Here is a 27,524-nt window from a genome sequence, read left to right on the forward strand (position 1 = left end):
CGCTCTTTAAATTCTCTAGAAGTCACCTTAGCCAGAGTTGGGGGGGCGGGGGTAGCGTGCAGCAACAATAGCCATTTTGTCTGCACTTCTGTGACTAGAAGTAGTCGTGATGAGAGCACAGATCTGTGACATTTGGAGGGTGGGGTGCCATGCACATATTTTTTACTAAACTAAATATATCACTAAATTGAATATATTATTATGTATATCTAAGAAACCATCAGTTTCTAAATATTTGTGAGAAAAATTGCATTAGACTGACATACTTGTATATATTTGTACATCTCCTCCTCAGCAAGTCCATTTTTCAAGTGAGTGAGTATTCAGATGCAAACTCCATGGAGTATAACCTTAACATGGTTATATAAGTTGACAGCATTATTGAATATACAATTTTAGCTTCTTTGTACTTCAGTAATATTCCCCATTTTCCTTATTTTTCATTATATCTGTTTTTTTTTTTTTTTTTTTTTTTTTTTTGAGATGGAGTCTCACTCTGTCTCCCAGGCTGGAGTTCAGTGGTGCGATCTCAGCTCCCTGCAACCTCCGCTTCCTGGGTTCAAGCGATTCTTTTACCACAGCCTCCCTAGTAGCTGGGATTATAGGCGCACACCACCACACCCAACTAATTTTTGTATTTTTAGTAGAGATGGGGTTTCACCAGGTTGGCCAGGCTGGTCTTGAACTCCTGACCTCAGGTGATCTGCCTGCCTCAGCCTCCCAAAGTGCTGGGATTACAGGCATGAGCCACTGTACCTGGCCTTCAATATATCTTTAAATGAGTTTATATTTTTATTAATTATGTCAAGTTTCAGGTGTAATTTGGCCACTTTTATATTTCTTTTTCTTTTTCTTTTGTGTTTTTGAAACAGGGTCTTGCACTGTCATGATGACTGAAGTACAGTGGTCCGATCCTACAGCCTCTACCTCCTGGGTTTAAGCAATCCTCCCATCTCAGCCTCCCAGGGAGTTGGGACCACAGGTGAGCACCACCGCATCTGTTTTTTGTTTTTTTTTTGTAGAGATGAGGTCTCCCTATGTTGCCCAGGCTGGTCTCCAATTCCTGCCTCAAGTGATCCTCCTGCCTCAGCCTCTCAAAGTTCTGGGATTATAGGTATGAGCCACCATGCCCAGCCCACTTTTATATTTCTTTGTTTTAAATCCATACAAGTACCCTGCTCATTACTTCCGTCTGGTAGTCTTATCACTTCCTGCTACATTCGTGAAGTCTTAGATACTTTCAAAAAGGTATGTACTTTGTTTATTTTTTCCCTGAGGAATCAATAATCACAAATTAGAATTAAAAATGAAAATAATCATTTGGGAACCTGTCAAACTTGAGGTAGGTTTTCTAACTCATATGTCCAAAGCATGAGAAATACATTTTCATGTGCTGTTCAAATGAACAAAGGGCATGGTGGAAGATTTCTCTAACTTTGAAGGCAAGGGACAAATTCAGAATCCATAGTTTCATTCTGGGAGTAACACAGAAATAATGATGTATAGTTTAATACTCGTTTTAAATAATTCCCATCTACCTAATAGCACTATACAGCTTTTTTTTTTTTTCTTTCAAGTTTTATCAATATGTAGTGGATATTCTGTATTGGCCTATAAGTATTTAGATTTAGCTTTTAAAATCTCAGTATGTGTATATTTTTTCCCAAAGTAGTTAATACAAATATGTCAATGCTTTGCAATTCTCTTTTGGATTGCCTTCAGAGACAATTTAGGAGCCACATAAAAACATTGGCTCTTTCCAACCAATGGGCAATGTGCTAGAAGTCAAAATAGAAAGATGAAAATAGTTTGATTCCTGACCTTGAGGAGCTTATAGTCGAGTGGGAATATCAATCTTGTAAACAGGCAATGTCTATAAAATACAGCAAGGACTAGAGAGAAAAATGTGCACATAGGGGTTTTGACCATGCATGCATTGTCTGCCATATTTACTCATCTGATTTGCTAAACAAAGCTGCAAATAATTCTTGCTTGTTTTCAAAGCCAAACTCCTCTTACAAATTACAATCCCTTCTTCTTGTGGATATTCAAAGGAAATATTTAAGCATGATTTTACAAGAATATGAGCACAGTGGCTTGTCCATAGAAGGTGATAAAGAAAAAAACTTTTGAAGCTGTTAAGTGCACACAAAGCATGAGGAGAGTGCTACATGTAGGGCAGAGGTGTTAGCTCAGTAGATATCTGATCTTGTGGAGGTTAAGTCTGAGTCTTTAGTTCTCTGCTGATGGTCTTTGATCCTCAGTCCTTCACTTGATTCATCATTTATACATGATTCATTGATAGGGGAGTCAGACTGCACTGCTAATCAATGTTTACTTGAGTGGATCTGGCTCTCTCTTGCCTAAATGTTTGTTTATTTATCTTATAGGCAGGGGCAGTGTTTCTTAGCAACCTTCCTAATTCAGAAAGGTCACAAGATTCCTTGGTACCTGTGTGCACCCTACAGCAATACTGTCTAGGCACTGATTATTTCACTAAAGAGAAGTGCGTTCATTGTTCTTGAGGCATCCTAGAAACACCTTTTAAGAAATAAAGTATTGCATATGAAACTAAGGCACAGAAATAACATTTATGCCATATAAAGAAAGATTTTGCTGTTCATATTTTTATTCTGCTTTAATATCAGATACACTTCAAAGTATACAATTTTAATATGTATAGAAAACTTTTATCATAAACATGTCCAAAAAATCACTCAAAATCTTAAAACATGAGCAACGTGGAGACTCTAGGCTTTTTATTGGAGTTAATTATGCATTTGCAGGAGATCTTCTCTTATAGACCTCCACATTTTTCCCTCTGAATTTTTCTGATCTTGAAAATTCCCTAGTGATTTTTATTTCTTTTCCCTGTTTCTGATTACTGTACACCACTCAGACAGGTAATCTTTTTTCTCTTCAAACACACATTTTTTCTTTTCAATTCCTTGCTTTTCTTCTTTAGAACTGATTTCCAAGTCTAAGCTGAACTAATGTTCTACTGAGAGATATTTGAATATCATAGTTTTTCACAGCATTCAAAGCATACTGTATATTTACCATTGTATGAAACTTTTAGCTTTTCCTCTGAATTTGCCCTTTGAATCTGGTTTCTGGCTCAATTACTAAAACAAAGCAAAAGCAGCAAAATGAAAACAAAACTGGATTTTGTAGACATCTTCTGCGTAGAATCTCTCATTTGCTTACACTAACCTCATGCAAATTTATTTATGGGAAGGTTATCTGAGGTATGTAAATCCTCCGGTATCAATGGAACAAATAAATGATATTTAGATATTTCAAAATTTTACAAGGAAAGACAGAAAATCATTGTAATAGAATGCCCTTCTAAGATGGTGATTTCTTTTTTCCACTTAAGAGGCCTTTCTTTGTGCCAAGTTGTCCTGTTCATGAACAAAGGACTAAAATGCTACCTACATTGTGTACAAGACAACCTAATGTACACAGCTCATAACTGAAATAAAATTGAACCATATCATACTTTAGGGAAGAAAACTAAAAGTGGCCCTTTCTGCTACTGGTTTTACTCAGCAGTAAAGAGAAATCCTTGCAAGTGTTGTTTACACAGTACGAAATCCTTGTAAAGTCATAGTGGAACAAGTCTGCTATCTGACCCAGCCTTCAGGGCTACTTAAACACCTGTGGATTTATGGAGTTCAGATGTCTACAAGGGTCTGTGCTGAAGTTCATTCAGAAACCTGGAGTCCACATAAAATGATCTGTTGACATGGGCAAGCTGCTTTGTTCCTCTGTAGTCCAACTAGTTGTTGGAACTGGAAAGGAGATTCAGATTTAAGAATGTACTCTTTAAATAATTAGATTTAATAAGGAAATACAGACATATTTGTTTTTTATTCATTGTGGGATTTTGATCAATTAATGTTTGAATTTCATTCTTAAATTTCGATTTATAAAAGCAAGATCAAAAGGGATTTATTCACTCACATTACGTGCGTAGAAGTAGCCCCCAGAAGGTATATGTACATCTGGTGACGGGGGCTGGTATCTTTATAATGAAGACTTACGCAATTTAAAACATGAAAACCTATGTCATTTAGAAATGTACACCCTTTAAAAATGATCAAACATAGCCACAAAGTTGTTTTAATTTACTGCATCACAACTGCTTTCATTTGAAGATTTGATTTAGTCTTTTGAAAGTCAGACACCATGATTTAGGGAATGTTCAGTCTTATTCAGGAGAGTTTCGAATGAGCTTATCTTATAATTGTTAAACATATGTCTTCCATTTCCACATGTCTATTAAAAGTTTTATGAAAGGAAACATGCTTGAAAACACCTTGTTTAAGCTCAAACATAAAGTCACATCCAATGTAAAAAATAACCTAGTTAACATATCTCCCATTTTTATAATCTAATCATTCTGTAACTAACAGTATTTGGAAATGTAAAGACTTTCGCCATGCCTGGATTCTTGACTCTGTTTGTACATTGTTGAATCATTTTTAATTGCTTCTGGGGGAACTATATATATATATAGACACACACACACACACACATACACATACACACACACACACACACGTATATATATTCCTATGCAGTTTTGAGTTTTATATAGTGTTATTATTAAAATAATGAATTACTTGAAATAGAGCTGTTTGTCAGATAAAAATTGGCTCATACATACATTGTTCTGCTCTCTTTCTCTTATCTACTCCAGGAATAGGAATATTCCATTATTTGTCAATATACTTCTATGTTGCTCAGTGCACAAAGTTGCTTGAGCGTTCATCTTGATTGCTTCATTTTCTTCATCTTGATTAGTTCATCTCTCTTATCTTCCTAGGCTGTAACAATCGTGGTTTTTGTTTTAAAGGGCCTAAGTAAGACTCATATGAAAGGGACTTATCACTCTCAAACTGGAACTTTAAAAAAGTGTCCATTAGAAGCTATAAAACAGATACAGTTTGAGAAACAATCCTACAACATTCAAAATTAGGTTTGGGTTTCAGCTTCATAAAACAGCTAATGAAGAGTTGTTTTACTGGCGAGTCCGGGTTCTGAGGATGACTATTCTTTCTTAATATCACGCAGTTGTCAACTTTCTATAGTATGTTTAGGAACAAATTAATAAGAAAATAGCTCCATAAACTTGAGTATATTCATACATACATAGATTAGAGAGAGTAGGAGGAGTCATGGAAGGGAAAGTGAACATTCTAAATAAAATTAGTGTGGTATATAGGATGTTTCTGTGTGCTCACTGTAAAATGTGAGGATATAGTTAATATAAATAAAATGTACAAAATATATGTATAATTTATTTAATATATAAAACGTATGTAAAATGTAAAATGTAAGGATACTGTTGTAATGAAGATATAAGACAAAATGATAACCTATAAGAAGAAATTATTTATCTCACATGTACAAATGGAACTCTCTAATATTTCCTGTATTTATAAACATAAAGATGTTTTTATGCTGCAATACATTTTAATGGTTTTATTATTACTACTACCTAGAATGAAACACTGATAGCGACGGAAACACAGGTTCAAAGTAAAAGAAAGGCCGGGCATGGTGGCTCATGCCTGTAATCCCAGCACTTTGGGAGGCTGAAGTGGACAGATCACGAGGTCAAGAGATGGAGACCATCCTGGCCCACATGGTAAAACCTCGTCTCTACTAAAAATAAAAATATTTGCTGGGTGTGGTGGCAGGCGCCTATAGTCCCAGCTACTCAGAGGCTGAGGAAAGAGAATCGCTTGAACCCAGGAGGTGGAGGTTGTAGTGAGCCGAGATCACACCACTGCACTCCAGCCTGGTGACAGAGCGAGACTCCGTCTCAAAAAAAAAAAAAAAAAAAAAAAGTAAAAGAAAAATACTTAGAGAGCTCTTTCAAAGTGAAGTAGAAATTTATGGCAGTTAGTATATATCACTAATTCATATGTGTGGGTTTAGGACAAGAGCAAAGATATTCTTTTTTATTTTTTTAAATTGTTCTATAATAAACATGTATTACTTGGAGAGCAAAAGAAAAATTACATTTTTAAGGACATAATGAGTCACTGAAATGAATCCTCCATTAGGACTTTTGCAAGAGAAAACAATGCAGAAACATACAGTGCTTTATTCAAACTTTCTTCTTTTTTTTTTTTTTTTGCCACAAACTATGTTTTGTTCTCTATGTCAGAAATAACTAATATCTGTTTTTACTAAAGCCCAAATAATTAATGAATGCAATCAGAGCAGTGCTAAATTCTCAAACTGGTGTTTTAAAAGAGTCTAAGCAGTTGGTGGGTTGAATTTCTATTTTTCAAGGCAACTTTCAACCTTGGGTACACATAGTCTGTTCAGATTAAAAGAGAGATTCGTGAGATCTGTTGGGAGACAAAGAGCCGTAGAGAGCAGCTGTGGACCCAATGTGTCGGAAACATCAATAGAGCCCATAGATATGGGTGGGAAGGGTCTAAGGATATGTTGGTAACTGACTTGAAAAAATGAGAAGTGGATCTGTGTGAGATGGAGGCAAAGAAACAGGGAAGGGCTACATATTTAAGGGGTAGTGAAGTTAAGGAGCAGGATGACAAGGAATCGACATAGGCGTAGCTACAAAGCAGTAGGATGTAATCTGCCATTTTCAAAGTGTTTTCTGACCCTCTTTGAAAACCAGCCTATACAGTAAATGGGGCCAAAAGTGGGTTAGGGAACACTGTAACCTCATTTTACCTTATTTAGCTATGTGCCAGAGATCTCAGCAGGTAGTTCAATTAACTTCCACTAGTTAAATGAGATGAAAATGAGGTTACCCAGATTAACAAAACACGACTCTTGGTCTTCCTCCAAATCAGGGAGGGGAAGGCTCACAGCTGGAGCTGGTTCTGCCCCAGGCAGTTGCCCACCTCTCCGGGAGCTTCTGTGCTGAGGGCCACATATCATCCCTGCAACCTTACAAGAGACAGGGGAAACAACCTCAGATGGATGGCTACAGTCCTGAACAGAATGTTGATTGTTGCATCCTTCTAATTTCTTTCTGTCTTTCTGGAATCAATGCATAACCCAAGTGGAGGAAACATTCCCCAAGTGATTTTACATCTGAGTGAATGTGACCGGGAAAGTCTTGTTTCTAAAGTTAATTTTGTGGTATTATCTCCTTATTGATAGTTTTTGGGGTTTCTTAGTTTAGAAATCTCAATTAGCTCCTCAATTGCTTTCACAAACAATTTACTAGTATCTGTGGTTATTTTTGTTATGTTTAAAAGGATTGTTACTAGACACTGATGGAAAGCATGGAAAAACACTGAACAACAATTTTTATTGTTATCCAACGTTTAAATTAAATTTATTTAATTTGTATTTATTTTCAACTCCAATGAGTAGTTTTATTGATAACCACTAATTTTAACAAATAAATGACAAAATGCTGAAATATACTTATGATCTAATCCTTTAAGGATACAGAAGTTCAGGAGAATCTCTTCATAACTGTAAGATTTAAGTTGATAAAATTGTCATAACAAGTAATATTTAAATTATTTTAACACAGCATATATAGTTCAATGTGGGAGCTGAGTGGGGTAAATTCCTGTACTAGATGACCTTGACTTTTTGCACTTCAGTTTCCTTATCTGGAAAATGGGTTTAATGAAAACTAGACATCAGATAACTCATTGTTAGGATATAATGAGTTTTTAATGAGTTTTTAAAAAACACATAGTAGTTATATAAGTGAATGCTAGCTCATATGAATAGAAATATTTGTCTATGATGACTATGAATCAGTAAATTTTTAAAATGTATACTTCCTTTCCCCAGTATGGTCAGCTATATCTTATATAATTTAAAAAATATTTTCCATCTTTCTTATACAGAGAAAGGGTGGGCTTATGCTATATGTTCTGAAATTAAAACTTATAATGTGAAATATTACTCTGCTTCAGGACAAACTGTCAACATAAACATCATATAGTTCTTAACTGACTAAGAATATTTTAGTTTCATCTGGTAATGCTAGACTAGGCATCTATATTTTTGGTATAAAGAAATGAAGGTAACTTATCGTTTACTGTGCTAAATACTTGACTTTTTACCTTATCTAGTTGGTAGTAATAGTCATGTGAGTTTGGTATGATTTTGTCTATTATAAATGATAAAACCAGTCTCTGAAAAGTTCATCTACCAGGTCAAGGAAAGTGATAATAATGCTGGAAACGAATGCCTAAAGCCTCCTAGTTGCCCTTGTTTCTTGTTTCTTAGGAGGAAGATTCTGGTTGAAGGTAGGTCAGTCTAGAACCATTTAGCTGGTTTCTAGCCTTGTGCTGTATAACAGAGACTGGGCTTGAGACGTGCCTCTTCTATCATCAGCTATGTGACCTCAGCCCATAACTTAATTTGTTTGAAATTAAGTTTGTTTACCTATAAAAATCAGAATTTTCATGAAAACTATATTAGATAATGTCCATAAAACTTTGGTTACAATTTAAGGTATTATTTTGACTTAAAATGTTACTAATAAAAATGTGATTTGGAGTTAAAAGAACAATTGAAGACATCTAAATTAGGAAACCCCATAAACTATCAATAAGGAAATAATTCCACAAAATTTAAGCTTCAGAAACAAGACTCTCCTGGTTAAATTCACTCAGATGTCAAATCACACGAGAAATGTTTCCTCCACTGGGGTTATGTGTTAGTTCCAGAAAGAGAGAAAGAGAAAGTAATTAGAAGGATGCAGTAATCAACATTCTTTTTAGTACTATAGTCATCCAGTTGAGGTTGTTTTCCCTGTCTCTTGTAAAGTTGCTGAGAATACTATATAAAAAGGAAATAATTTTAATTTGAGTTGTTTCATTCCTTATCTCCAAAATGTGGGTATCTGATGCCTAGAGGGTATCTAAAGGCATTTAACAAGAAATTCCTTTCTTTCTTTTTTTTTTTTTTTTTTTTTCAGACGGAGTCTCACTCTGTTGTACTCTGGAGTGCAATGGTGCGATCTCGGCTCACTGCAACCTCTGCCTCCTGGTTTCAAGCGATTCTCCTGCCTCAACCTCCCAAGCAGCTGGGATTACGGGTGTCCCCCACCACACCCAGCTAATTTTTTTGTATTTTTAGTAGAGACAGGCTTTCGCCATGCTAGCCAAGTTGGTCTCAAACTCCTGCCTCAGATGATCCACCCGCCTCGGCCTCCCAAAGTGCTGGGATTACAGGGATGAGACACCACACCCAGCCCAGAAGAAGAAATTTTTTTAAAAAGAAAAAATATTTTAATCAAGTCTGCCAATCTCGGGGACAAAAGCCAAGAGATATACAAATTGGTTACAAAATACATTAATAGACATTATTTTTACACAATACTTTCAAACACAATATATAATAAGAAATTTTATAAATAAATGAGTTAAATACTGATGGTGCAATAACTGTATGGAAAAACAGAAGATCATTAAGCTTTCACATGTAGCTCACTGTGCAGTCTTGGATATTAGCACCCTGAGTTATTGAGAAAGAACTGCAGTAAAACAGAATGCATCTAGTAAGCATCTCATTTTTTGTTCCATTGAAACAAGAAAAAAAAAACTCAACTTAATGCATGCAGATGCTAGTATTTTTCTCATAACTTACACTGATCAACAAGCATCACCAAAAATGCTAAAAGCAATCAGCACAAACTTTGAACCACAGAGAAATCGTGGTGCAGTGTAGCGACTTCCTTAATGTGAATAGCATGACGGAGAATCTGAACACTGCCAATATTAATAAAATGACTACAAATTGTAGCCGATCAAACCAGAAGGAGCCTTGAATGTATTTGCTGGGAATTGCTTAAGGCTTAAACACCAGGGACTTGAAACAAACTGTTCTTATCACCTTTTTCCAAACAGAGATTTAAATTTACAATGAAAGTGCCAGCACCAGCTGCACTTAAAGAAAGCACCACATGTCTCGATAAGCTCCAAGAAAATGGAATGGAGCCCAGTTCAAGCTGGAGGTGTCGTCTAGCTGTAGCCAGCTGGGTGACACCAAGCTGAAAGTGATGAGGTGCTAATTAAAGTGGATGAACAGAGTCTCATTGTAGGCACCTGCCAGTGGCCTCTGCAGAATCATCTAGAGCCCTGGGCATATAGCCCAGCCTGTCCGGCCACAGGAACCGAGCGTGAATTCCAGCATCTCTTATCTGGTACCTCACCTTTCCGATTTTCCCACTGTAGTTTTAGTTGGAGATAATGACTCCTCCTGCCCCTTGCTCCTATTTATCGACTCCCCCAAGGAATAATTATCGCATGATGCGAAGTGTTGAGCACACTCTCTCTGAAAGCAGTATTTTTTTTTTTTAAAGACAATACATTAAGTGTTTGTTTAAAGAAAACCCCCAAAAACAAACAATGCAAAAAAATTACTCTCAGATATACAAGAAATGCTCTCTTCAGTTTTGGAACACAGTGTGCCATTTGTTCCATTCACACTTCTCTCCCCTCTTCCTTCCTGAGCCACACAAGATGATGCTGCAGCCAGGATGACATTGTAGTGATGGATCATTTAAAAATGTTTGCAGCAGCTGTGGTAGCTGCTTTTCAAAACAGAGAACACAGCACAACCTGAAGCAGCTGAATCACTAAAATAGAAAACACACTTTCTTCCTATTTAAAATTCTAGCTTTTCATCACCGAAGTTTTCATGACTTTAGACTGTTTAATACAAAAATATATTGATTATCTAACATGTAGTGTATTTACTAAATGGCTGCATGCATCTGTTTTGTTCTTTACAGGATTAATAAACTAACTACTGGAGAGCTATCCTACAAACTGCAGCAGTGCCAGGGCATATTGTGAACTTTAGGAGTCTGTGTAGTCTAAATGTTCTCATTATCCAAAAGATCATTTTGCAACTCTCCTGTGTTGGAAGCCATTGCTTTGCCAGGAAACTTGTTTCTTTGCTGTCTCTCTTAAGAAGTTCTTTGATAAACTGACAGAAATCTAAATTCATATAATATCTCTTCACTGCTCTAGCCCTGTTTTCCGTAGAAACACAATGAATCCACATTTCCTTATTTAGTTATGCATGTTTCCTTCAGGTTGGCATGAAAATGTTATTGGCCGTCAGGATAGTCGGGTGTTAGGAGTAATTCTGGCTTTATGACTTATCAGCCTAGTGGCCTTTTGGACAAGTTACTTAACCTCTTATTGTCTCCATTTCCTCATCTGTAAAATGGGTATAATAATCCATCTTGGAGGGCTGGTGTGTGAATTATGTGATATGACACATGTAAACCATAGCACAGTGCATGGTGGGTACATAGTATTGGCTCCAGAGTGGGTCAGTGGCAATGGTCAGCCAATCTGAGGAACAGAAGGAAAAGCAGTTCTGTGAACAGAGAGGATAAGTTTTATTTGGGTGAGTTGAAATGAGCTATGTGTGGGACATCCAAGGATATTTCCACAGGACAGCTAAAATGCAAAGCCAGTAATATTTAAGGTACGTGGACTAGGCAGGTAAATATGGGTGATTTAAAAATACAGTTTAATCCATGGATGTTGATAAAATTTCTAAGATCAAGCATATGGAATGTTAAGTCTGAGGACAGAATCTGAGAGGATATCTATAGTCAATGAAGGAGAAGCCAGAATGAGAAAAAGGTAGAATGGCTGCAGAAAAACCACAGGATATCACAGATTAACTTGCACAATGTTACCTGAAAGAAGGTGTAATGGGACATGTTTAATGATGTACTAGAAAGTTGACACTTTGCAATCCTTTAAATAGCAACTTTGTGAGATTTCTATGGAAGAGAATGGAATCCATTGAAAGGAATTGACAGGATAATGGGAGAAGGAAAATGGAAGGTAAGCAGGCACAACAATGTTTCAATAAATTCCTCTAGAAAGAGAAGAGAAGAAGGATCTGGGCATAAGAGGAAAGAGCACAGGTGGAGGTGTTCACATTGGAAAGGAGAAGGGACATTGTTTCTTTGGTAAATACAACCTATCTTTTTCTCTTCTCCTTGAGCACTAGGCTCATATCCAGTTTCTGATACATTTCCTACTCCTCACAATTTTGCTGCTTTACTTAGACATTTTTGCAGCTTTACTTAGAGTACCTCACCAATCATATTGTCAAGTTCTCTCAGTATTTTAAGGTATAATGGTGGAGACCTGAAGGATGTGATCTAATTAAAAGATTGTACTTTCTTCCTTCCTTCTTTCATTCTTTTTTGCTTTCTCTTTCTTTCCTTTTTTTCTTTTTCTTTCTCTCTCTCTCTCTCTGTCACTCATGTTCTTTCTCTTTCTTTCTTTTTCTTTTTTTCCTACCCACATATTTATTTTAAGTGTCTAGTGTAAAGGCTTTTCTCTTCAGTGGAAAATATAAATTCAGATGTAGGTTCCTCAATGTTGACATAGCTGGGATTCCCTGACACTTATGGAAGCGCTGCTTCCTCTGAACACTCACTGGTTTTCTTGTAGCAGAGAACTTTACCTTCTGGAACAGAAATGGAAATACATAGCACTTACACCCTATTCCTGCTTCTTGCACCCCTGGCAAAGATAACTAACTACTCATGACAGTTTTCCTACACAGATTGTAGTAGCCTCACAATTTTTCTGAACATCCTCCTCCAGGAAGGGCACTATTAACCCAAGCTGACACTTGAGTCGACAGCAATTTGACGTCCCTACTCTTTGTGTCTTTTCTATCATCTTGATCTACTTGTCCCAGTCTTTATCCCTTAGAGTTTTTCTTGTCTTTTGTACTTCTCTGTCCATCTCCTCCCCTCAAATAATCCTTTTAGTAAGAGAGATCATTGTTGTTCTTCTCTTTAGGAAAGATGAACTCATTTACAAAATTATTAAAGGTTTTAGCATTCTTTTTCCCTCATCCATCAAATGATGGAACATCTTAGGCTAAAATTGGCCAAATGCTAACATAGTAAAATAGGTATTCCTAATTCTTTTTCACAAATTATTCTAAAATCTGCATAAATGCTTTAAAAATCTTTTGAGAAAGAGCTCATCTATGTCGCCTAAAGGCTAGTAGATGCCTTTGAGCAAAGATGTCAGACAGCAGAGAAAGAGGAAGAGTTGTCAAGACGTAAGCCATAGTAATAAAAACTGAGATGGTGAACCAGTACTCAGGGGAGAAGCTGATTATGCATCCATCTTTTTAGCTAAGTTCACACACTCAGATAAAATAATCACCACCATCCTATATTTTGAAAGGCAGTAATGACTTACACCTATGAGTGTCATCTTCAAAAAGTGTTTAGATACAAGTTTTTCTTTAAAAAAACAAAACTAGATGTTTAGCATTGTGTTTTATCCTTATTGTTGATTTCGAGGTGCAACAATTGATGTCAATGAGCTCTAGAAAGCCAAGGAAATAGAAGGCTAAAGATTTGAGGGGCCTGAGGAACGAATTGTGATGACTCAGATTGCTTTTAGGCCCTGGGTTCCTAGTGCAGTTGTCACATATCACCTACCAAAATGTCTTAGAAAAGGTTAGGAACTATACTGGTGGCAGCATAAATCTTTACCAGAGTTATGATCTTTCTCACTGTTACTTGAATCTACATAAAATAATGATGAAAAGTATTCATTGTACTCAAAACTCAATCTCAAACAAAATGACCAGTAATTGAAAAAACAAAGGTAATTGGCCATGAATGATGGAAGAAATTTCATAAGGATCTTACTGACTGAAAAAGGTTCAATAACTCTAAAGCACTGGAAATATTTTAAGCATCACAAGCCTTAATATGAGTCTATTGGCAAGGAAAATTTAAAAGAGTTCTTGATAGTATAGCATCATGCAGCGATTTGACTCTACTCTATAATTTCTAAAATGGACTGCATTTGCTGAACTGACCAGCAATCCCTCCCCTTATGTACCAGCTACTTCATGCTCACTGAATGACATTGCTTTTCTGAACACAAGTGTTCAGGTTATTGAACATGCTAGACTCAGTGGGCACACAAGGAAGCACCTTTCCCCATCCAACTACTGCCTTCAATCATATCATGTCAGATTCATCTATTCATCCATTTAACCAATATTTATTGTACACCCACTACGGGCCAAGTACATTTAAGGCTCATTACAGCATGCAAGTGGAAACAAAACAACACAAAAGATACACAACAATCCTATCTTCCTGGAGCTTAAATTCTAATGGAGGAGACAGACAATAAACATAATGATTCTTTTCTGCCCCTAAACTCAGGCATATTCCATAGGTTTTCTAGTATTTTTCATGTATTAACAGTGTCAATTTCAGCTATTACAAAATCCTATTCTATCCAAACTCAAATGTTCATTTCATATCCAATCCAAAGTTCCTTTCTCTTTTCCAGCTCAAGCTTGCCTACACTGGGAGACCTGTGATAGGGAGAGGGAAAGAGCTCCCTGCCTTCTATCTCCTTGCTCTTCCTCTTATTCTCCTTATTAACATCTGCTTCTGAGTCTTTCCAACTGCAGGAGGCCTAGGCCAAGTTATTCTAAGAGTTCTGTGGACGCTCAACTCCACATACCGAGTAAAAGAACCTCCCAAGAGTGTTTGCAACCACGTGGACATCCATGTGGCGTGAGGTGTCAGTTTCCTCTTCAGCTCTGCATCTACATCTAAACAAATGATTCTCTTTTGAAGTTCATCTTGAAGTGGGGAAAAAAAAAAAACCCACATCTCTTGCCCAGTGGAAATAAGATGCTGCAGTGCTACCCTTGAGAGGCCTACATTTTTCTTTTACAAAGCATTCTTGAGTCTCCAGCTAGTCTCACAATATTAACCTGGAGATGGGTGATCGGGTAAGGGTTAAAGCACCATTTTGCTATCTATTAGCAAGCCCCTTCTGAATGGTGTTCAGTAGAAATATAATGCAAGCCACATACATTATTTTGAATTTTGTGGTAGCCACATTAAAAATGTCCAAAGAAACAGGTGAAATTAATTTTAATAATACGTTTAATAAATGGATTAATCTACAATTTTATTATTTCAACATGCAACAAGTATTAATGAGATATTTCACATTTTTTTCACACTACATTATTGAAATCCAATGTGTATGTGACTTCCAGAGCATCTCAGTTCCACTAGCCACATCTCAAGTGCTCAGTAGACTCTTGTGCCAAAGGCCTACCATACAGAACAGTGCAGGGATAAATTTTCCCTTGAAAGTGGGATAACAGTTACTTTTTATTCTTACTCACGACCTCTGCCAAGACTGTGAGACAATCGCAAAAGTCAATTTAACATCTTGAGCCTTCACAAACCTTTCTTGCCGATCACACCATCCCCTCTGTCACTCCCACCCACTCTCCATCATCACCTCCTCCTCCTCATCCTCCTTCTGCTCTCTTTCTCTCTCTCCTCCCTCCATCTCTAATTTGCTTACATTAATCCATCGAGTTCACATAGCAGGCAGTGGGGTCCTAATTGTGGAAAGAATTTCCATAAAGTGGTTGGGAAATAAATGAGTGGGTTCTCAAATAGACCCTCTTGCTCTCAGTTTCCTTCCTCCTTCCCTCCTCTATTTTATTCCCTTCCTTCCTAAAATATTCACTATGTTAAATTATAATCTTATGTAAAATGTTGCCAACTTGCAGTATGAATGTGGAAAGGCAAGCAAAGAGAAAAAGAATCTTCTTAAAGCTGTCCTAAAATTTTATTTCTCATCCTAAATTTTCATTATGGTGCCATTTTGTTTAGGGAAGAGTTTGGAAATATAGGATCTTATTAGAGCATGTAACAAGAGATATACAGACTCAAGATTAAATGCGAGATTCCTTTCCCTTTCGATTTCCCTTTCCCTTTCCTTTCCTTTTTTTTCAGAGTCTCGCTCTGTCACCCAGGCTGGAGTGCAAGTGGTGTGATCTCGGCTCACTGCAACCTCCCCCCACCTCCCCAGTTCAAGCGATTCTCCTGCCTCAGACTCCTGAGTAGCTGGGATTCCAGGTGCGTGCCGCCACCCCCGGCTAATATTTTGTATTTTAGTAGAGACGGGGTTTCACTGTGTTGCCCAGGCTGGTCTCGAACTCTTGAGCTCAGGCAATCTGCCTGCCTTGGCCTTGAAAAGTGCTGGGATTACAGGCATGAGCCATGGCATGTGGCCTAAATGCAAGATTTCTTTTAGGCTAGTGGATTTTCCAAGTTCTTTTATTCTTTATTTGGCTGAAATAAACAGATAGGTTCAATGATAAATATCTAGAGAAAAAACACATAAAGTTGGAATTGGGAAAAAAAATTCATCTAGTAAAGTAACGTCCCTGGATAAAGATAATATTTTTTCTTTATTTTCTTTTTATTTGTTTGTTTTTGAGGTCAATTTCTCCCTATTTTTCAAGTAAGTTATGACCCCCTAATTTCAAAGGAAATATTTAAATTACACTTCTCTGTACTGGTATGGTGCTTCAAAAAATAATGAAGTTACTTGGTATGTTCAGGAAAAAAGTTATTTCTTGTCATTTGAGGGTTGGAGATTGAAGAGTAAATACCCAAGCTTCCTAAAGCTGATTTTTGGTAACATTTTAAATTATCTTTAATCGAATCACTAATTAAATAGCCAATATACTGAAGAAAATGATTTTAGAAACATCCTAGATTATATTTCTTCTCTCTGAATTACTGTCATAACTATGAGAAGGTAAGATACCATCTTTAAAATGAAATAAAAATTTAGATCTTATCCAGTTTTGAATAATAAAGATTTCATTGCTGTTTCCACAAGTTAAGTACCTGCAGAAAGTCAATCAGGGCAATTATATTCTATCTATATACATTTTTCTTCACAATTTTAATTTGATTCAGGCTTAAAACTGTTTCTATTCAACAACTGTTAAAGCCTGGATGAGGTGAAGTATTTCAGCTGTTAGTGGAGTAAATTCCGTAAATATTACCGTGAAATTCTCAGAAACCCTTCAATATTAAAATGCCTTGCAAAGGGGGTACATTATTTAATCATTAAATAGGATACTAATGAGTCCTTATTAAACCTTCCAAATAAACATTGTATTGACATCTAGTGGCTACAGAGGCTGATAACAGATATACTATATTGAAAGTATGTGGAGTAGCTTAATATGTTTTCCATTTAAAAAATCTCCTGAATGAAAATTGGACAAAGTATACATAATACTAAATAATGCTAAGGTATTGATAAGAAAATATAAATGTCTTTGTACTGACATGTTAAAAGCCAGGGATGGATTTGTGGTGGTCTGAAGAAAGAATAATATCAGAGCTGCTCAAGAAGTGTATAAAATATACCCAGATATTTGGTGGTAGATTTACTAAGGCATGCAAATAATAATGTCAACCACTGTTTACAGAGTTCTACCTATGTCCCAATCCTGCAATGTTCTTAACAGCACATTTAGACTCAAAAATATCCTATTTAGACCTCAAAAATATCCTCGAAATAAAATATTTACACCTTGCTGTTACTCGTGAGGAAACAGACTATGAGAGGTTAAATTATTTGTGAGGGTTACACAACTAGCAAAACTGCAGTGAGGATTTGAAACTGATCTGACCAAACCTGAAGTCCAAACTCAGGGAAACCAAGCTTCTTTCTACCTTTGTGCATTAATGACTTTATTTGAAATTAATAAATTAAAAATAATTGTATTAATCCTTTCAACGCACTTTGTGACATTTTAAGCTCACTATGTGACAACTGAAATTTGCTTTTTGATCTTTGAGCAATTATTCCTGCTGCACATTAATTTGAACTTGTTTCTACATCCAGGACTTGACATCCATCATCATGTGACATATATGTGTGTTCAATAGTTCAGAAATACAACCCACCCACAAAGAAGATAGGGTTCTCTCACTGGTATATGTTTCTTTGACTTTAAAAAATGTTTTTGTGTGTGTTTCTTTGCCTCTGAAAGAAGATTTATTTGAAAAGCTGTCATAGGAAAGTGCCATGGCAAGAAGTAAATTTACAAGAGGAAGTTGAGAAAATTCAAGGTGGTGACCTGGCAAATGAGAATGTAGATCTTGAAAAAGGGCCAGCGAACAAGAAAGGTAAGAGGACCAGCTGGGAGCGGGGAGCAGTTGGGGGTAGAATCTGTTGGGAAGGGAAATGGTGAGCAGGAACACCAGGGGACAGAAGCAGGGGTAATGATGGATTTTACAGAGTTCGGTTGCTGCAGGAAACAGGCCCTTGATGTGGAAGGCCAAAGGGCAGCAGCCATTCTTTTTATAATTGTTCAAATAAGTACATAATTTGCATAACTTGATCAAAAGAAAAACAGAACAGTTATAGATGTATATAACTATCAGTCCTAGATCTTCCCTCCTGGCTCTTTGAATGATCCTGGTGCAGTATCAGATGTGTGCATTAGAATAAAACAGGTTTTGGAAAGGAAGAAGAACATGACTTAAGGAACACATGTGTTTCTAAGGCCTAAAGCAATTCCAGGAACTGTAGAGAGGCTCTTGGTCATCCATGTTGCAGAACCGCCCTCTGCAGAAGCTCTTTGGTGCAGAAACATTTATTAAGCATGGCTATCAGTCCACAGGCTGACTCCTATCCAGACCCGTAATTCTAGGGTCAGCTTGGGACAGAAGGAGCCTATGAAAAGAAAATAAGGAGCCGAATTGCATAGGATGTGTTTAAGAAGCACACTGACGAGGTGTTCATAATGAGCAAGGGAAATGACAAGAAGTCTGACAGTCGCATTTTGTACAGGGAAGTGATGAGCCTATTGGGAGAAGACAGACAGAAAACTAGAGTCTCAAACAGAAGTCCACTATAATGAGATAAAAAATCACTAAGGGTCTTAACTTAGCTCTTGGATGAAGATTGAAGAAAGGAATAGAGCCTGCCTGTGGTTTTTTTTTTTTAGATAAAGGGAAAGAAATAGGTAATGTTGAAAAGGAAACTTTTTCACGCTTCAACTGGTGGATAAGACACCAACGATAGCTAAAGATAGGAAATTGAATAACAGCTGAAAACTCAGAGGGGTAACAGTTGATCTGTAGTAATTTAAGGGATGAAAGAGTATAAAAGGGAAAATGAGAAAGAAGTTGAGAGTGGATGAGAGGCTGTGAGCGACTTTAACATTTAACAGAAGCACTGGGTATGTTGATGTGACGCTTCTCAGAAAAGACAACAATTCAAGCAGCTGTGTCCCTGAAATCAACCGCAAGATGGAGAAGCATTTTTAACCATGTATAGGAGAGGACGTTGGTGCCTTTTCAGACCAAATTAGAGAAATGGTTCTCAAATTTTGCTGCACATCAAAATCTCCTGGACTGCTGATAAACACTAAGAAATCAGAATGTGTGGGGTGGAAGCCAAGTCTTAGAATTTCTAAAAGATTCTCAGGTGATTCCAATTGCAGGAAAGTGTGAGAACCACCGATTGAGCATGCTTTAAATTTTTGGAGGGAAATTGAAGAACAGGTGCTAGGCGGATTGGTCAAAAAGGACAGAAATCATCTCGTGATGTGGGGAAGTGTGCTTTATTAATAATCCACATCAAACTTAACACTAGCCCCTCACTGGATTGTACTGTTTTCTTCATCCTTTCCTTCCACTGAGGCTCTCTCACAGTTTACTTTTGTGATTGTGATGCACTGGATTTTCTCTTACCATCTCAGTATATTAACATACTGAGCACACAGATTACAGAACTTTGTATGTCAATTGAAAAATGAAAAATGCTAGGTTGATGAAAAGTTGGCATAAATTAGTCACAACATATTCAAAAATCCAGCTCGAATGCTGAGCTACACACAGGATATGCATAAAAATCTGATGCAGTGATTATTTCATGCACAGGGTATTGGATTTATGCTATCATCCTTTAAACATTAACAACTTATGAGGTATCAGAAATGCTTCCATTAGAATTTCCAAGGTGACTTCAAATAATACATTTTGCTCTGCTTTAGTTTTGCTTTTTAAAATCATGGTCTGGGCCAGCTGCGGAGGCTCACGCCTGTAATTCCAGCACTTTGGGAGGCCAAAGCAGGTGAATCACGAGGTCAGGAGATGGAGAGCATCCTGGCTAACTCGGTGAAACCCCATCTCTACTAACAATACAAAAAAAAAAAAAAAATAGCCCGGCATGGTGGTGGGTGCCTGTAGTCCCAGCTACTCGGGAGGCTGAGGCAGAAGAATGAATGGTGTGAACTCGGGAGGTGGAGCTTGCAGTGAGCCAAGAGTCCACCACTGCACTCCAGCCTGGACGACAGAGCGAGACTCCGTCTCAAAAATAAAAAAATAAAATTAAATTAAAACATGGTTTGTATTCATGGTTGTCACAGAAAACTTCTTTTCCATAAGAAATCAACTTGTATTTAAAAATTCTGACAAATACTGGGGTACATCTTATTTTTCTTCTTTGATTAGGCTTGTTTAATTCTGAATTATCTGACTTTGCTTTGAGGCCAAACAAGATTAAAGTTTCAAGTATAGTATGCTACATTTATAATGTGAATTTAAAACAAAATTACTTATAAGAAACCAATATCAGCACCTAGGGACAAGGCTGAGCTATTAGCATAATTTACACCAGTGAAGATACTACCCTAATTATTTGTGGCCAATTATCAATTACTGGTCAATGCTAGAATCATTCTCCATAATTATTTCCCTGTGGTATCTTCCCTAGATATAATGGAGAACTTCATCATATTTTCTTTTCCCTAGAAAAACAATACTTATTTGTTTCTATAGGATTTTCAATCTTCGAGAAAACCGAATCTAAACTTTTACTACTGAGAATTTCCCTAAAATTTTAAATCTTCAAATCTTAAATAGCTAAGTCAAAGAACTGAATATATCCATTGTCTACAAAGTATTTAGAAAAAAACATTTAACATTTTGCTGTTCCTATCCATATTATTTTTGACTAATTTCAATTCTGATTTTTTTGAGTTTGAAAAGATTAATTTATACTTCATAAGTTAACATTTTTAACATTAATTCCTTTTCTTACATATATTGTTCCTTTCTATTAAAATCAATCTCAAAGCCTGCAAACACCAACCTTACATTTGAATTCCTAATGACTCTTCCTATTGTCTCATTTCTGTTTGAACCTGTCAATCAAGGGTGAAAACTGCTAATCACTCCCAGAAACCCCAATCTTGCTCACAAAAGTACCAGTCACTGAAAAAATAATACCGATTGGTCATGGATGGGCAGGAAATCTCACTAGGGATCTAACTGCACAATGGAGTTTATTAAGTCCATTTTGCTCAAGTCCAGCTCTCCCTGCATGCAAGGGTTTGAGACTTTAATTTCAAAGTCAGCTAAAACTGGCTAAGGTAACTTATATTCATTAGCTAGGCTCTGACTGAAGCTCTTGGTTAGTGTGTTTGGCTTTCGATAATAGCAGTAGCATTTATTTTTACTCTTCATTTTCCTCCCCGTCTTTTTAAAGAGGGGGACGAGATTTAGTTGGATGCTAGTTGTTTTAAATTCTTAATTGGTCCATGTTCTTTTTTAGCTGCTTATTATTTTCGTACCTCATTCCTGCAAATGACTAAACAACCACAAGAAAGATATTTCTCATTAATTTTCCCTATGCAGCAGTGCCCCTTCTCAAAGCCATGGCTGCATTTATTACTGAAAAGCAGTTATGATGTGTATATACAGCATGGGCCATAAAGTATTGTAGCCTCAGGTCACAGAAGGGGATGAAGTTCAGCAACCTTATTGCCCACATTACGCAGGACACTAACTTTCTTCCAGTCGTGTTTTTTTTTTTTTTTTTTTTTTAAACTGTAGCTTATTTGCTTTCTTAGAGGTGGCAGCTGCAAAGGGCTGGTGTGAAGGAAGAAAGGAAGACGGCACTATCATTAAAGAATAAACAGTAATTACCTTGTAGAAATCTCTAGAGTGATTGATTACCTCTTCAGTTTATAAGAACAGGCCTGGGAATATACAATAATTGATTTCTATTACTTATGTGTATTTTCCTTTTAACTTACCAAAGAAACAATGTGGTTTAATTGACTTTAATTTCAGATTACACATTTTTATGACTTCTGGAGTTGGCTAGGAATTAAAATGAACAGACTTACCAGCCCCATGAGCCATATTATCAATTGAAAACAAAAAGACATAGTGTGTATGTGTGTTTGTGTGTGTGTGAGATGTTATGTGTCATTACATGTCTTGTACTTATCACTGGACTGCTTTTGTCTCTTAATGTAGGTAGTTGCTGGGTTTAGATTGAGTCAGGGAAACTCCAGGTTTAATCAAAATGTGAGACTGAGAAGTAGTTATAACAAGGTCTGGCATAGGCACAATAAAGATGAAACCTCTTCAATGCAAACCTGACGGATATGTGCAGGGCAGTCACTTGAACAGGGTCAAGCTGAGCATAACGAGACCTCAAATTGTGCTGTCCCTGCAGTAATGCCATGGTCTAGTCAAAGTCCTGTAAAACTGCATGGAACCAAATATATTTAACCTGTACCTTCAGCCTATACTTTGATATAATGAAAATCAGACATGTTTTTGAATAACTGTATACCTCTTGCTGGCTGGGAAATTGAGGCATGAATTGCCACGTAATGCATCTGGGAGAAAAGGAATCGGAATCAAATTAAAACCAGACCCTTACACCTGACAATACTGACAGTGGACTTATGCCATGTAATATTTAGCCATCAGACAAAGCAGACACAATGGTCTTCTCTGAAGCATTCTATCTTCTGGCTTCTTGCAGATTACTTTACAATACTTCTCTGACACATTACGCATGTACACATGTGGTACACTATATCTTTCTCATTTATAGTACCTTTCATATTATATTGTAAATATTGGTTAATTGATCTTTCCTCACTTTTTGAAATAATTACTCTGTTTTAAATTTTCATTTTCCTTGCTTAGCCCAGTGTCTGGCACATTTCAGGTGACCAAAGATGTGTGTACAACAAACTATAATGATGGATCTTTGCAGGATTGATGATTATCTTTCAGGCAGATGCTGAGATTTTCATTTTTCTGTGTTTGGACAAGTGATTAGTATATCTTTTATTCTTTGGTACTATAAACAAAGCAATGGTGCAAAATAACAAAAGATAGCAGAGCTAAACAGTGAGACAACATTTCTCTAAGTTCAGTGATACCATTATAAGGACATAAAACTCACTAGGAGTTAGTGTACCAACATTCGCGGGATCTAGAAAATTTTTCATTTTTAATATACTACTTTGTACTATGATTTCAATAATGAAAAATCTACTAGATTAGCAAGAATGATATTCTTAACACTTACAGCTTAGAAACAAAATTTTTCTGAATGGAGAACATTTTTCCCCTTCTAAACATGGAACGAAATTAAATATTTAATGTAGCAAACAGATCCAAAATCCAAGTTTCTTTTACTTATTTATATATTATAGTGACAAAATCATGTGTCACATATTCAAAATAGTAATTAATTTCTGATATCTAATTTATACAACTCCCTAAAAATAATACAAGCATTCTCAAAATCCAAATGTAAAAAGATCAGAACTCAGCAAATTGTCAATGACTTGACACCGCTGAATAGCTTTCTATTGAAAGAATTACTGCTTTTATGTTGTGTAAAATATTTGCAACTATAGGAAATCAAATTGTGATATTTGAAGTTGTCATCTTAATAGTGAATGATTTCACAAACAATACAGTAGATCCAAACAATGTAGCTGAAATATGTGACCACCGACAACACAGTATCACTTGGACAATGTCACCAACAGCTTGAGTGACACTTGATGGTGGAACAGTGGGTGACTGGTTCTTAGTGGTCTTGCGCTTTGTCAAGTATTCCTTTTTCTTTTCTTTTTTTTTTCCTCCCTGGTGGCTATTTGTCATTCTCTGAAGACTACCGCCTTCTCCTCCCCTGGACCTTTTTGAACTCCGCTGTCTTTGAATATCATGGATATTGCAAAAGAAACTATTTACTAGGCAGTAATTATATGCCACCCCTCATGTAAAGGTAAATGATAATGAGGTATGCGCAAAGAATAGGCAGTGCTGTCAAAAGGAAAAAGAGCGGCTTTTAAAACTTAGAGCCATACAAAATGCCTTATAGACTTGTTCTGGAGTAACTGTATCAATTAACCACGCTAAAAGCCCTAACTCAGATGGGCAGTGCACACAGCATGTCTACCAGTGTTTTATTATCAAGTCCATTATGATGAGTTCTTGTCCTAGACAAAGGAAGAACAGAGAAAGAATTCAGGCTGACAAATTAGACTTGAAATCAGTTTCATTTACATAACGACTGGAAGTTCATTAATAACAGAGTTTTAATTATTCATGCTCTTGTTTCACTAGATACAGCAGTTTTCCCCCTGCTGTGTGGGATGTCTGGATTAGCTAAAATGAACCTAAGCAAACTGATAGGCTGCCCAGATACTCAGATGCTTTTCTATTTTCACACTACTAGAGACGGTTGGGGGTTGGGGAGATGGAGTGTGTGTACAAATTGGGGCTGGGTAATGAGGAGAGATAGGGAGAGGAAAAGGCAGGCAGTAAAGAGAGAGAAAGGAAGCTGGCAAGCATGATTTCTTTGGGGCTGTATTACATGTTTGCAGAAAAGAAAGAGAAGGAAAAAATGCAACTGTTGTACATTTGTATTTGACGGGAGCTTCCACTTGAGACGGTAACACTTTAAATATCAATCATTTCAAGATTTCCTGCTGGGGCAGACTACTAATATGATGATGTGTATGTATGCAATTCACTTCCTTTGGATATAGGAGCACTAGTGGGGTTTGTTTTTGTTTGCTTGTGTTTTTCAAAAAAAGGGAAAAAGAGAGGAAGAGGGAAAGAAACTTTTTTCCTTCCATATTATCTGGATAAACCTGAGAAACAAGTTTAAAGTGGGCTTTAAAACAATTTTCTTTTAATGAGAGTGGTGGTGATATTTTCATTCTTACTGGCAATAAATAATGACACCAAGGACACTTTTCTGCAAAGAATTTAAACTGTCTTTATACACATCAATCTCCTGACCCAGCCTTGAACACGACCTTGCGAAGTGAGTAGTTGACAGCCAATTGCTCAGGGGGTTATTGCGAGTCTGGTTCATTTGCTGTCTATATGTTTTACTAATTTAGGTAACTATCTCACAAAAAGAGAATCCACGACACATAAAACAGGCCAAATTGTCCCCAACATCCTTAAAGTCCACTGAGGAGTGACAGAGGCCAGAGGAAAACCTCTTTTCACTCGGAAATCCGACAATAGTTGCAGCCTTGGGGTTTTCAAAAGATGTCTCTGGAACAGTTTTGGAACAAAAGTTCTCAATTTGGGGAACTGTCATCTAAAACAAATACCAGAAGTACTTTGAAGAAAATAATTTTAGTAAGGAGAATTTATATTTACCAAGAGCTGACCCAGTACCACTCCGTCTAGAAGAGGGTCTACACTCTTCTGCTTGCTTTAAATGTCACAAAAATTATGTCTATTTCACTGAGGAAGAATCTGAGCCTCAGAGAGACCAGAGGAGCATCTAGTAAAGGAGGAAGGAATCCAACCCACATCTGCCTGACACTAGCTCTCTCCACTACATACACATACACATTTGAAGACAATGACCATTTGCATTTCCTACAAAGTTTACACAAGTTTTTTGTTGTTGTTGTTTTGTTTTGTTTTGTTTTTTGGAGACAGGGTCTCACTCTATTGCCCAGGCCAGAATGTACTGGTGCAATCACAGCTCACAGAAACCTCAACCTCCTAGGCTCAAGCTATCCTCCTGCCTCAGCCTCCTGGGTACCTGAGACCACAGGTGTGCACCACCCTTCAGAACTAATTTTTGTATTTTTTGTAGAAATTGGGTTTTGTCAAGTTGCCCAGGGTGGTCTCAAACTCCTGGGCTCAAGCAATCCACTCACCTTGGCCTCCCAAAGGGCTGGGATGACAGGCATGAGCCACTGCCTAGCCAACTTATTTTTCAGTCCTAATTTTTTTACCCTTTTCCTGATAAATGATTTTCTACAAAATAATGACCCACTTTAAAGAATACGGATAGCTTTCTTAGGTCTTGAATGATCAAAAAGTGTTAAAAAGTCATATATCAAACAGTTAATAAAATACTTGGAAAATCTCAGGAGCAAGATGTTAATGAGAACAAGGGCCAAGTAACAATAACTGAGTAAAAATTAGACTACACTACCTGGTAACTTTACATCACTTGCATTGTTTGTAGGTCATGTAGGAAAAAAAATTAATCACCAGAATCTGCCATCTCTTATCAAGTCTGCTTGTCTCCCTCCCTCCCTCCCTGATGTGTACAGAGTTTGTTCCTCCTGGTGGGTTCTTGGTCTCATTGACTTCAAGAAGGAAGCCACAGACCCTCAGGGTGAGTGCCAGAGCTTTTTTATTTTTATTTTTATTTTTTTTGAGATGGAGTCTTGCTCTGTCACCCAGGCTGGAGTGCAGTGGTGTAATCTTGGCTCACTACAAGCTCTGCCCCCGGGTTCAGGCCATTCTCCTGCCTCAGCCTCCCGAGTAGCTGGGACTACAGGTCCCGGCCACCACGCCCGGCTAATTTTTTGAATTTTTTTTTAGGAGAGACGGGGTTTCACCATATTAGCCAGGATGGTCTCGATCTCCTGACCTCGTGATCCACCCGCCTCCACCTCCCAAAGTGCTGGGATACAGACGTGAGCCGCGGCGGCCGGCCTACAGCTCTCACAGGTGGCACAGACCCAAAATGTGAGCAGTAGCAAGATTTATTAGGAAGAACAAAGAACAAACCTTGCACAACATGGAAGGGCATTCCAGCGGATTGTCGCTGTTGGCTCGGGTGGCCAGCTCTTATTCCCTTATTTGCCCTCTCTCATGTCCTGCTGATTGATCCATTTTGCAGAGTGCTGATTGGTCCATTTTACAGAGTGGTAATTGGTCCATTTTTACAGAATGCTGATTGGTGCATTTATAATCCTCTAGCGAGACACAGAGTGCTGACTGGTGCATTTACAATCCTCTAGCTAGACAGAAAAGTTCTTCAAGTCCCCACCCTGCCCAGAAGCCCAGCTGGCTACACCTCTTACTTTCTCCCTCTTTCCTTTCCTTCCTCTCTCTTTTTTCACCCCCCTTTCTTGTTTTCTTCCATCTTTGTAAGACTATCAGCTATTGCATATACTGGCAGGTTTTAAATTTGTTTCGTTTCATGTCTTCTTTCCTGGACAGTTTTCCCTGCCTTCCCACACCCCACTCTGCTTTTTGGTCTGTTTTACAAAGCTATCTTTATGTAGGAGATTTTGAATGATGAATTACTGCTTCAGAGTGATCAGAAAGTATCAACATATTTACAACATTGTATCCTCTTTTTATCTCTCTGAAGTATATATAGATATTAAAGTACAAAGGGCTTGCATGACATGCCTAAGGGGGGAAAAGTGTTTTGAAAAGATAAAGCAAGATCCTTTGCTAGTGAACTACCTACCCCAAGCAACAAGCTCAATTTGAGATTAAAATGCAATAAAGGGACAGTTAACACTATGTAAACGAATCAGTGCAGGCAACTGGGCATTACTGACACTCTGTGATATCTGAGATAGCACTTGCTCAA

The 27,524-nt window shown here is 37.2% G+C and overlaps 1 protein-coding gene and 1 long non-coding RNA gene across 27 annotated transcripts in view; one reads left to right on the plus strand and one right to left on the minus strand.

The window, feature by feature from the left end:
• LOC105482716 (adhesion G protein-coupled receptor L2) overlaps positions 1–27,524 on the minus strand; it is a 684,023-nt gene that overhangs the window by 500,308 nt on the left and 156,191 nt on the right. The window lies entirely within an intron of this gene.
• The window catches only part of LOC105482722 (uncharacterized), a 34,769-nt gene continuing 24,745 nt past the window's right edge, over positions 17,501–27,524 (plus strand). Inside the window, exon 1 of one of the 2 annotated variants that reach the window (XR_987806.3) lies at positions 17,501–18,010. This is a non-coding gene — a long non-coding RNA (uncharacterized lncRNA). The remainder of the gene's footprint in view (positions 18,011–27,524) is intronic. The other variant, XR_987805.3, reaches the window with a different exon arrangement.

Source organism: Macaca nemestrina, chromosome 1 (genome assembly GCF_043159975.1).
Source record: "Macaca nemestrina isolate mMacNem1 chromosome 1, mMacNem.hap1, whole genome shotgun sequence".
NCBI lineage: Eukaryota > Metazoa > Chordata > Mammalia > Primates > Cercopithecidae > Macaca > Macaca nemestrina.